Source organism: Lontra canadensis, unplaced genomic scaffold (assembly GCF_010015895.1).
Source record: "Lontra canadensis isolate GAN:19392208 unplaced genomic scaffold, GSC_riverotter_1.0 scaffold5, whole genome shotgun sequence".
In the NCBI taxonomy this organism is placed as follows: domain Eukaryota; kingdom Metazoa; phylum Chordata; class Mammalia; order Carnivora; family Mustelidae; genus Lontra; species Lontra canadensis.
Window position 1 is genome coordinate 25,674,348 of NW_022630999.1, and position 11,794 is coordinate 25,686,141.

Consider the following 11,794-nt stretch of genomic DNA (forward strand, 5'->3'; position numbering starts at 1 on the left):
ATATTCAGAGCACTAAAGGAGAAAAATACGCAGCCAAGAATACTATATCCAGCTAAGCTACCGTTGAAAATAGAAGGAGAGATAAAAAAACTTCCAGGGCAAAGAAAACTTAAAAGAATTTGCAAACACCAAACCAGCCCTACAGGAAATATAGAAAGGGCTCCTCTAAGCAAAGAGAGAGCCTAAAAGAAACAGACCAGAAAAGAACAGAGACAATATGCAGTAAAAGTCACCTTACAGGCAATACAATGGCACAAAATTCATATCTTTCAATAGTTACCCTGAATGTAAATGGGCTAAATGCCCCAATCAAAAGACAAAGGGTATCAGAATGGATAAAAAAACAAGACCCATTGATATGCTGTCTGCAAAAACTCATTTTAGACCCAAAGACACCTCCAGATTTAAAGTGATGGGGTGGCAAATAATTTACCATGCTAATGGACATCAAAAGAAAGCTGGGGTGGCAATCCTTATATCAGATAAATTAGATTTTAAGCCAACGACTATAATGAGATGAGGAAGGACACTATATCATAATTAAAGGGTCTGTCCAACAAGAAGATCTAACAGTTTTAAATATCTATACCCCTAACATGGGAGCTGCCAAATATATAAACCAATTAATAACAAAATCAAAGAAACCCATTGACAATAATACAATAATAGTAGGTGACTTTAACACCCCCCTCACTGAAATGGGCAGATCATCCAAGCAAAAGATCAACAGGGAAATAAAGGCCTTAAATGACACACTGTACCAAATGGACATCACAGATATATTCAGAACATTCTATCCCAAAGCAACAGTATACACATTCTTCTCTAGTGCACATGGAACATTCTCCAAAAGAGATCACATTCTGGGTCACAAATCAGGTCTCAATTGGTACCAAAAGATTGGGATAATTCCCTGCATATTTTCAGACCTGCAATGCTCTGTAGTAGAACTCAATCATAAGAGGAAAGTTGGAAAGAACTCAAATACATGGAGGCTAAAGAGCATCCTACTGAAGAATGAATGGGTCAACCAGGAAATTAAAGAAGAATTTAAAAAAAAATTAATGGAAACAAATGATAATGAAAACATAGCTGTTCAGAATCTTTGGAAAACAGCAAAGGTGGTCCTCAGAGGAAGCTATATAGCCATACAAACATTTTTCAAGAAACAAGAAAAGTCTAATTACACAACCTAACCCTACACCTAAAGGAGCTGGAGAAAGAACAACAAAGAAAGCCTAAACCCAGCAGGAGAAGAGAAATCATAAAGATTAGAGCAGAAATCAATGAAATAGAAACCAAAAGAACAGTAGAACAAATCAACGAAACTAGGAGCTGGTTCTTTGAAAGAATTAATAAGATTGATAAAACCCTGGCCAGACTTTTCAAAAAGAAAAGAGAAAGGACCCAAATAAATAAAATCATGAATGACAGAGGAGAGATCATAACCAACATGAAAGAAATGTGAACAATTATAAGAACATATTATGAGCAACTATATGCCAGCAAATTTGACAATCTGGAAGAAATGGATGCATTCCTAGAGACATATAAACCACCAAAAATGAACCAAGAAGAAACAGAAAACCTGAACAGACCCATAACCAGTAAGGAGATTGAAGCAGTCATCAAAAATCTCCCAACAAACAAGAGCCCAGGGCCAGATGGCTTCCCAGGGGAATTCTACCAAACATTTAAAGAAGAATTAATACTTATTCTCCTGAAACTGTTCCAAAAAAATAGAAATGGAAGGAAAACTGCCAAACTCATTTTATGAGGCCAGCATTACCTTGATCCCAAAACCAGATAAAGACCACATTAAAAAAGAGAATTACAGACCAATATCCTTGATGAACACAGATGCAAAAATTCTCACCAAAATGCTAGCCAATAAGATCCAACAGTACACTAAAAGGATTATTCACAATGACCAACTGGGATTTATTCATTGGCTGCAAGCTTGATTCAACATATGCAAATGAATCAATGTGATACATTAATAAAAGAAAGAACAAGAACCATATGATACTTCCAATAGAGGCTGAAAAAGCATTTGACAATTTGACAGCATCCTTTCTTGATCAAACCTCTTCAAACTGTTGGGATAGAGGGTACATTCCTCAATATCATCAAAGCCATCTATGAAAAACCCACAGTGATTATCATTCTCAATGGGGAAAAACTGCTAAGATCAGGAACACGGCAGGGATGTCCACTATCACCACTGCTATTCAACATATTACTAGAAGTCCTAGCCTCAGCAATCACACAACAAAAAGAAATTAAAGGCATCCGAATCAGCAAAGAAGAAGTCAAACTATCACTCTTTGCAGATGATATGATACTTTATGTGGAAAACCCAAAAGACTCCACTCCAAAACTGCTAGAACTGGTACAGGAATTCAGTAAAGTGTCAGGATATAAAATCAATGCACAGAAATCAGTTGCATTTCTAGACACCAACAACAAGACAAAAGAAAGAGAAATTAAGGAGTCTATCCCATTTACAATTATACCCAAAACAATAAGATACCTAGGAATAAACCTAACCAAAGAGGCAAAGAATCTGTACTCTGAAAACTATAAATTATTCATGAAAGAAATTGAGGAAGACACAAAGAAATGGAAAAATGTTCCATGTTCATGGACTGGAAGAACAAATATTGTGAAAATGTCTATGCTACCTAAAGCAATCTACACATTTAATGCAACCCCTATCAAAATGCCATCAATTTTTTCAAAGAAATGGAAAAAAGAATCCTAAAATTTATATGGAACCAGAAAAGAACCCCCCCCAATCGCCAGAGAAATGTTGAAAAAGAAAAACAAAGTTGGTGGCATCACAATTCCGTACTTCAAGCTCTATTACAAAGCTGTCATCATCAAGACAGCATGGTACTGGCACAAAAACAGACACATAGATCAATGGAACAGAACAGAGAACCCAGAAATAGACCCTCAACTCTATGGTCAACTAATCTTTAACAAAGCAGGATAGAATCTCTAATAGAAAAAAGACAGTCTCTTCAAAAAATGGTGTTGGGAAAATTGGATAGCCACATGCAAAAAAATGAAACTGTACCATTTCCTTACAGCACACACAAAAATAGACTCAAAATGGATGAAAGACCTGAATGTGAGACAGAAATCCATCAAAACCCTTAAGGAGAACACAGACAGTAACCTCTTCAACGTCAGCTGCAGCAACTTCTTCCTAGGAACATTGTCAAAGGCAATGGAAGCAAGGGTAAAAATGAACTATTGGGACTTCACCAAGATCAAAAGCTTTTGTGCAGCAAAGGAAACAGTCACTAGAATAGGAGAATGTATTCGCAAATGATATATCAGATAAAGGACTAGTATCCAAAATCTATAAAGAACTTATCAAACTGAACACGCAAAGAACAAAGAATCCAATCAAATAATAGGCAGAGGACATGAACAGACAGTTCTATGAAGAAGACATTCAGATGGCCAACAGACACATGAAAAAATGCTAAACGTCACTCAGCATCAGGAAAATACAAATCAAAACCACAATGAGATACCACCTCACACTCGTCAGAATGGCTAAAATTAACAAGTCACGAAACAACAGATGTTGGAGAGGATTCAGAGAAAGGGTTCCCCTCCTACACTGTTGGTGGGACTTCAAGCTTGTACAGCCACTCCGGAAAACAGCATGGAGGTCCCTGAAAAAGTTGAAAATAGAGCTACCGTATGACCCAGCAATCACACTACTGGACATTCACCCTAAAGATACAAATGTAGTGATCTGAAGGGGCATGTGCACCTGAATGTTTATAGCAGCAATGTCCACAATAGCCATATTACGGAAAGAACCTAGATGTCCATCAACAGATGAATGGATAAAGAAGAAGTGGTATATATATACAATGGAATACTATGTAGCCATCAAAAGAAATGAAATCTTGCCATTTGCAATGACATGGATAGAACTAGAGGGCATTATGCTGATCAAAATAAGTCAATCAGAGAAAGACATATGATCTCCCTGATATGAGGAATTTGAGAGGCACGGTGGGATGTTTGGGGGTAGGGAAGGAAAAAATGAGACAAAATGGGATTGGGAGGGAGACAAAGCATAAGATACTCTTAGTCTCACAAAACAAACTGAGAGTTGCTGGGGGAAAGGGGGGCTACGGTGAGGGTGGTTGGGTTATGGACACTGGGGTAGGTATGTGAAATGGTGAGTGCTGTGAAGTGTGTAAGCCTGACGATTCACAGACCTGTACCCTGGGGCAAATAATACATTATATGTTAATAAAAATAATTAATAAATACATTTTTAAAAATGAAAAATAAAAATAAATAAATTGGAAAAAAAAGAAAAACTTCAATATAGATTGCTATTAGACCAAAGTAATTTGGGTTGATTTTGTTTTGTTATAATAATAACATTTTGATATGTAAGAAAATGTTATTTTTTAAATATTATTTATGTATTTATTTATTTGAGAGAGAGAGAATGAGTGAAAGAGAGCATTAGAGGGGGAAGGGACAAAGAGAGAGGGAGAAGCAGACTCCCTGCTGAGCAGGGAGCAGGTTGTGAAACTTGATCCCAGCACCCTGAAATCATGACCTGAGCTGAACACAGCCGTTTAACCTACTGAGCCACCCGGGTGCCCAAGATAATGTTATTTTTGTGATATACATTGAAAGATCTTGGAGTTAAATGACAGTGTATCTGATATTTGTTATAAAATACTCCAAGAAAAAACCTCAGCGTATTAGATGAAATAAGAATGCAAAAATATTGATGGTTATTGGAGTTGGGTAATTGGTAGATGGAACTGGTTTATATACTTCTCTTCTGGGGTATGTTTAGAAATTTCTGTACTAAACAGTTTAAATAAAATGAAATATAAAATCTGTCTGATATGATTTACAAACAAACCACAACTGAGACATATGTGAAATGAATCTACAACATTTTGCTAATGAAGCCATTAATCTTTATACCCAGTCCTTAAAACATATACACACATGCAAATCCAGGGCTGTGTGTGCTTTCTGAAAGATATTTATCACTTCCAATTTTACCAGTTCACACAAGTTGAGGAGAATAAACCACATCTGTCTTATAGCAAGCAACCTGAAACTTGACATTTGTGATAAAGAATAGGCAAGAAGTCAGAAATTATATGCCCTAAAAGGCTTCTCCCCTACCCTACAATAAGCTCAATTCATCAACCATAAAAGAGGAAATTACTCAATGACTTAAAATACACCAGTGAAAACCAGAGCATTCATGCATATACAGAATATGTGCAACCCCAGGAATGTCCTTGTAAACCAAGTTTTCCTTTTCACTGGAATCAAAGCATATCTGAGTAATCAATTGATAAGATCCTTTTATTTTTATTTTTTTAAGTAGAGCTTTATTTTTCTTTCCACTAAACAGAATCTTATGACACAGAAGAATATGAAACATCTCAGACTATGGATTCAGAAATTATGAATTTAATATACTTCCTTGCTCTTATTAGCTGGGTAAAGCTTAAATGCTTAATCTATAGAATGGGGTATAATAACTACTTCATTGTTTTTTGGCATTTTCTGATTTTCCTTTGGAAACCTCCCCTTCTGCGCTTTTTATTGATGGATTCTCTTATGCCATTCCAGGGGTACACAACTCCAGGCCTGATGAGTCAGTCTTCCGTTTTTGGCTCTAGCAGCATTTCCCAAGTTCTGCAATTTTGAATTTGCATCTGGATCACTTTATTGTGGGGGGGATCGACCAGTCCACTGTAGGGTGTTTAGCAGCATCCCTGTCCTCTCCCCACCAAATGCCATTTGCGTGCCCAAGATCTAACAACCAAAATCATCCTGAGGCATTGCCAAATGTGCAAAACTGAAATTCATGGGACACGAGCAACTGGCTCAGGGATAGGATATATACCTCAAGTTGGTCTGGTTGGAGTAAATTATCAGAATTACTGGGTAAGGGGGTGCCTGGATGGCTCAGTGGGTTGAACCTCTGCTTTTGGCTCAGGTCATGATCTCAGGGTCCTGGGATTGAGCCCTACATTGGGCACTCTGCTCAGCGGGGAGCCTGCTTTCCCCTCTCTCTCTGCCTGCCTCTCTGTCTACTTGTGCTCTCTCTCTCCGTGTGTCCAATAAATAAAATCTGCACTCTTTTCAGTGGGTTTGCTCAGTGAGGGCGTTGTAGGTTTGGAACTATGGTGGACTTATGACTACAATGTGGCAAGGCCTTTCCTGAACCTAAAAAAGGTAGAGCCAAGAGATAGAAAGGAAAAAAAAAAAAAATTGGCCTGGGCAATTTTGTTTAAAAGTTGTATCCAGCCATTTCTGAAGCAAGTTATCACTGGACTTTTAATATACCAAGCAACAGTGTGCTCTCCTTACTTCCTGAGTCAGTCTGAACAGGTTTGAAGTGCTTGCAAAGTAGAGGCTAGCTATACTGTAACAGCAGGGCTGGAGTAGGAATTCAGATCCATTCCATAATTCCATGAGGCAGGCTGAGATGAACATTTCTTCATATCTTTGTGATATAGATTCCTATGAAAACCTGAAATAGGTTTTGAGGCTTTTTTCCCCCCTAAAACATGCAGGTAAAAGTGTAATTTTTTACCTCATTTCAGTGGACTCAAGAACAGCTCCCCAAAGTCCTAAAGATTTTATTTTTTTTTATTTTTTATTTTTTTTAAAGATTTTGTTTATTTATTTGACAGTCAGAAATCACAAGTAGGCAGAGAGGCAGGCAGAGAGAGAAGGGGAAGCAGGCTCCCCACTGAGCAGACAGCCCAATGCGGGGCCCGATCCCAGGACCCTGGGATCATGACCTGAGCCGAAGGCAGAGGCTTTAACCCACTGAGCCACCCAGGCGCCCCAGTCCTGAAGATTTTAAATTTCAGATGTGAATTAGAGAGCTTTATGTTCTAAAATGGGTTCTGATGTTAGCACATGGCCTGAAAGATTCAGACAAATTTAATTACGTCTCTAATATTTCTTTCTTAAAGACACAGAGCAAGAGCCCAGTGATACTTTTGGCAGTCTCCAGAGTCCCCATTCTCGGTGTCAAAGCCAGAAGATGATCAGAATGAAAGAGATCATTTGTTTCCATTGTATTAAAAAGATAGAGATAGTCTTGTGCCTGGCAAAGATATTTACTCCTTGCCACATTGAAACAGCTTCAGCAATCAGAAGGAGCCTCCTTGTGCATTCTCGGGACCGCTGGCAGAGATCACGCTGCACCACCCTGCCACCCTGTGCAGTTGGGGAAAAAGACTTTCGAGTAAATACGGCTGCCTGAGAACATCACCTGGTGTGCCCTATTTCAGTGCACCTTGAGCAATGATGAGCCTAGGGAGTTTCTTTTTCTCAGTTAAGAATTAGAGCATCAAATAGGAGGCTTCCTCAGTGTCCCACTTTGAGATGAGCTTGGGGATTTACCAAAACCGTGTGAAGTAACCTTCTGTTTCATCTTCAAAAAAGGTCCTAGTCCTCATGGCCTGCCAGCTCCAGCAGATACTCTCACCCTTTGGTTTTTGTGAACACAATTGCTGGTGGTTTCAGGCACAGGTGGCATGGGCTTCTCAATCCTTTATTGGCACTACAGATATATCCAATACATGGCTTAGGTGGCTCCTTTGTGACATAGGGTTAGAATACGTTGTTTAATAACCAGCTCACTTGTAAAATCCTTTTTTTTTTAAAGATCTTATTTTTTATTTGACAGAGAGAGAGATCAGAATTAGGCAGCGAGGCAGGCAGAGAGAGGGGGAAACAGGCTCCCCACTGAGCAGAGAGCCTGATGCGGGGCTGGATCCCAGGACCCTGGGATCATGACCTGAGTGGAAGGCAGAGGCTTTAACCCACTGAGCCACCCAGGCGCCCCACACTTGTAATATCCTATGTTACTTCCAAGTCTCTATTATCCTATCTACAATGGGAGCTGGCTGGATTAGATAACCTCTGCACATCTTCAGTAGCACCGTGCCCAGGGCAGAGTAACAATGCGGCTGTGGAATTCTAACATGGACATGCCGACAACTTGATAATTTCCTATGCATCATCTCATTTGACCTTAACTGCAGCCCTATATGGTAGGTGATATTGTTATCCCCATTTTAGGGGAAACTGAGACAGAGTGAGGTGAAATGACTTTCTTCTGGCTACGTTACTATGTGATAGCATCAAGCTGGGCCCTCAGACTACTTTCTCTCTTCACAACATCACCTGTGTGACTCTAGAGCCTATGCTTTTCTGCAACCACATGTGCTTAAGTTTTGGCTTGAAAATCAGTCTGCCTTTATGTAGCATCTTTAACTAAGTCCTCCAAAGGAATGTTCTCTGTGAGGTGTACCTGTAACCCTACCACCAGGCACCTGGTGGACCAAAGACCTCCAGCAGCCAGTGAGATTATCTTGATTACTGGCTTTCAAAATATGGCTTGACTCTCAAATACCATGGGAAAATCAGAATCCTTATCACTATCTCCAGCTTCTTGTGAGAATCATGCTGTCTTGCTTATCTCTTATTCACAATCTCTACTTCCATTGATCTTTTGCTTTTATGTATCCCTATCTCTAGCTATTTTCTTTTCTATAATCATTATTAAACAAATGCAGAACATAGCCGTGTTCCTATTTTCTCCATGAGTCACCTCTCTATATATTAGACTTAATTTTTTTAAGATTCAGGAGAAACGTAGTCTTGTAACATCTAATTAGTTCTTTGGTCCTTTAGTTTTAAGGAGCAATGATTTGGCAGGAAATGATATTGTTTTCAAAGCAATTACATTCTGTAAGATCGACATTGGTAACCTGACATATAAATATCTTGTTCTTTACTGCTATTGCACTAAAACATCAAAATCACAAAATAATGACAAATCTAGGTAAATCCACATCTGTCCAATGGAAAGGAAAAGTTATTCTAATTACCTAAATTATGTCTACTCTCTTTAATATTCTAACAGCTGTGGTGACAGTAATTGGATTTAGAAATGGAGTTAAATAAAATACACAAAGCTTACTGATTTTCTCTGAGGCAATGATGAATTTGCAAGTAAAAATGCTTTCTAGAAATTCCATTGGCTGAAATCCAAGACAACAATCTATATGTAGAATTTATTACTTATTTCTTGAACTTCCTAACCTGCTAAAAATATGATAGCCCCCTGATCTGTTGCTGTGTCAGATTTGGAGCTCATCAGGCAATCTATACTATTCTCATTTATTTATATAAATTAAAGAGCTAAATGTAAGCTTTTGGAGGAGGGAGTGTAGAGGGCGATATTTTGGTCAAGGGATCTCGGAATACCATAATTCTACCCGTAAGTATAGCCTGCCACCCTCTCTTTAAGGTTCCCAGCACAACTACAAATGGTGGGGCACCTGGGTGGCTCAGTGGGTTAAAGCCTCTGCCTTCTGCTTAGGCCATGATCTCAGGGTCCTGGGATTGAGTACCTCATCGTGCTGCTTGGTGAGGAGCCTGCTTCCCCATCTCTCTCTGCCTGCCTCTCTGCTCATTTGTGATCTCTGTCAAATAAATAAGTAAGTAAGTAAATAAATAAATACAAATGGCAAAAATGAATACAAGTGTTCTTTGTGATTGTGCTGATGCTCTAGAAATGGAACTTTCTGGTAAGCCTGATGAGCACCTGGATTACACTGAAAGCACAAGGTACATGGCTTAAGGCCCAAGGTGATACCACACCTTCCTGGGGAATGAGGCCCAGCAGGTGTTCCAGAATCTGACCAAATTATCTTCTCTTTTTGGTTTAGAAAAGAAAATTGTGAGGAAGGATTCATTTGGGTCAGAAGGAGAGGAAGATGTTTCTTCCCAGCTCCTCCTCCCATACTATTGCCTCCATGCCACAGTCCTTCACAAGTAAGGAATATGGAACACGTGTGTGACCAAGATAAATGCATCTTAATTTATTCTCATCATCTTGTTTTTCATCCACTTCTCCTACTAGTGAAAAAGGAATGAGGTTGATAAGAACACAGCTATTATAAAATATCTTAAGCAATACGACAGAAATTTTGAAATATCTTACATAATAGGTAAGCATTAAGGAATAATTTCTCATGGTATATTTTAATACTTACTGTGCTCTGGGAAACGGTGAAAAAGCCAGTCTCTGGGAGGCAATGTTATTTTGAGGTTCTGTTCCCAATATTGTATGTGATTAATAAGCACAGAGAAATTCAATTTAAACAAAGTGCTTTGTGCATTAAAAATGAGGCCTACACATATACCATGGAAATGAGTTTTAAATGAGACAGTTACCACCAACTAAGTTTGTAAATGAATTATTACCATCAATTTGAAGCTTTTTAAAAGCTTTTATTGTTAGGTTTTTTGGCTTTAAAAGGTGAATTAGGGATGTAAAAATATGGTCATGCAACATAGCCATGACCAAAAGATGCTATTGAATCTTATTTCTACTTTATGCATGCATTCATGGAAATAAAAATTCATTACCACACTGGCCTAGGGCAGAGCAGGGAAGTGGGAGAAATTAAATTTGGGGAGCTCTCAGTCTCTTCTTCCTGAACTTTTTGCCCTTTTTCTGGCATTGAACTCTAGCCTTTCTTCTTGCTAATCACAATCTGCTCTTGGGAAAATATCTGAAATAAGCCATTTTCAGGTAGTGTAAATTTTGGTCCCTGTATTTCCTGTCCAAGGGAAATTTTTATGTCTTTGGACATTTTTGCTTCATAGTTGTTAATAACATCAAGCACCAAATAACAAGTGGAAGAGATTTTCTTAGATAGAAGAATCTTCTCACTACCCAAGCTACTTAAATTAAAGTTAGGGGTACTTTACTTCACCTAGTTCTAGTCCTTTTGGAATAACTGAAGAATTGTCATATTGCAACTCAAAACCTCACATTACCTCAGAATGACAAGATATTATCTTTCCATCTTTTATCCTTATTTGAGAAATAGTAAGTGGAGCGAACACTAACACAACAGATTTTTCACAGGTCTTGTAAACACAGCATTTACTCCTGAATCCCTCTGACAAATTATTTGATTCAGAGTCTAGGGGGATTGAGTGGCAGAGGGGACTAACTGGGATACTGGAATGTATCTGTGAGTCCAACCATGACTCATTTTCTGGATCTTGGTGAGATGGATTTCCACAGAAAGTCTTTTAGACCAAAATTCTAGATAGGATAAATGGGTTCTGTCCTCTTATCTTGATAATGATTTTCATCATCCTCAATTATCATGAAGATACCCAGAAACAGAAATTGATTTCCCTTTTCTTTTGCCAAATTACAGCACACATTTACGTTCCTAGGTTCCATAGTACTAGATGACAAATAATTGTTTGTATTTAGTCAATGAAGCCCAAATAATTTGTGTTTTTTGGATGCAGTTGTTAAGCATGATCTTAATCAATGAAATCACAAAATCAGTAAATAAGTTGTAAATAAGCAAGCTGTCATTGCTATTGCCCCATTTTGTGACCCATTAGGCATATCCTATTTTCTACAATTCTGAGTTCCTAGAGAGGGAAAAACTGCACCTTCCGGATGGAATCAGCGTGGAGCTTGAAGCTTGGGGACTATTTTGCAAATTTTTCAGGTAATTAGTTTCCAACATAGTGTCCCTATTATGACAATCCCTGAGGCAATATATGGAAGTCATTATATTGTCTGACAGCTGAAAAGTGGTTCAGAGTAGGCTTTGGGGCAAGGCATGCCTCCATTCAAATCCTGCTTTCTCCAGTTCCTAGCTACATGTAAGGGTTAGGGTAACACTAGCTGCTGTAAACAAACAAACAAACAAAC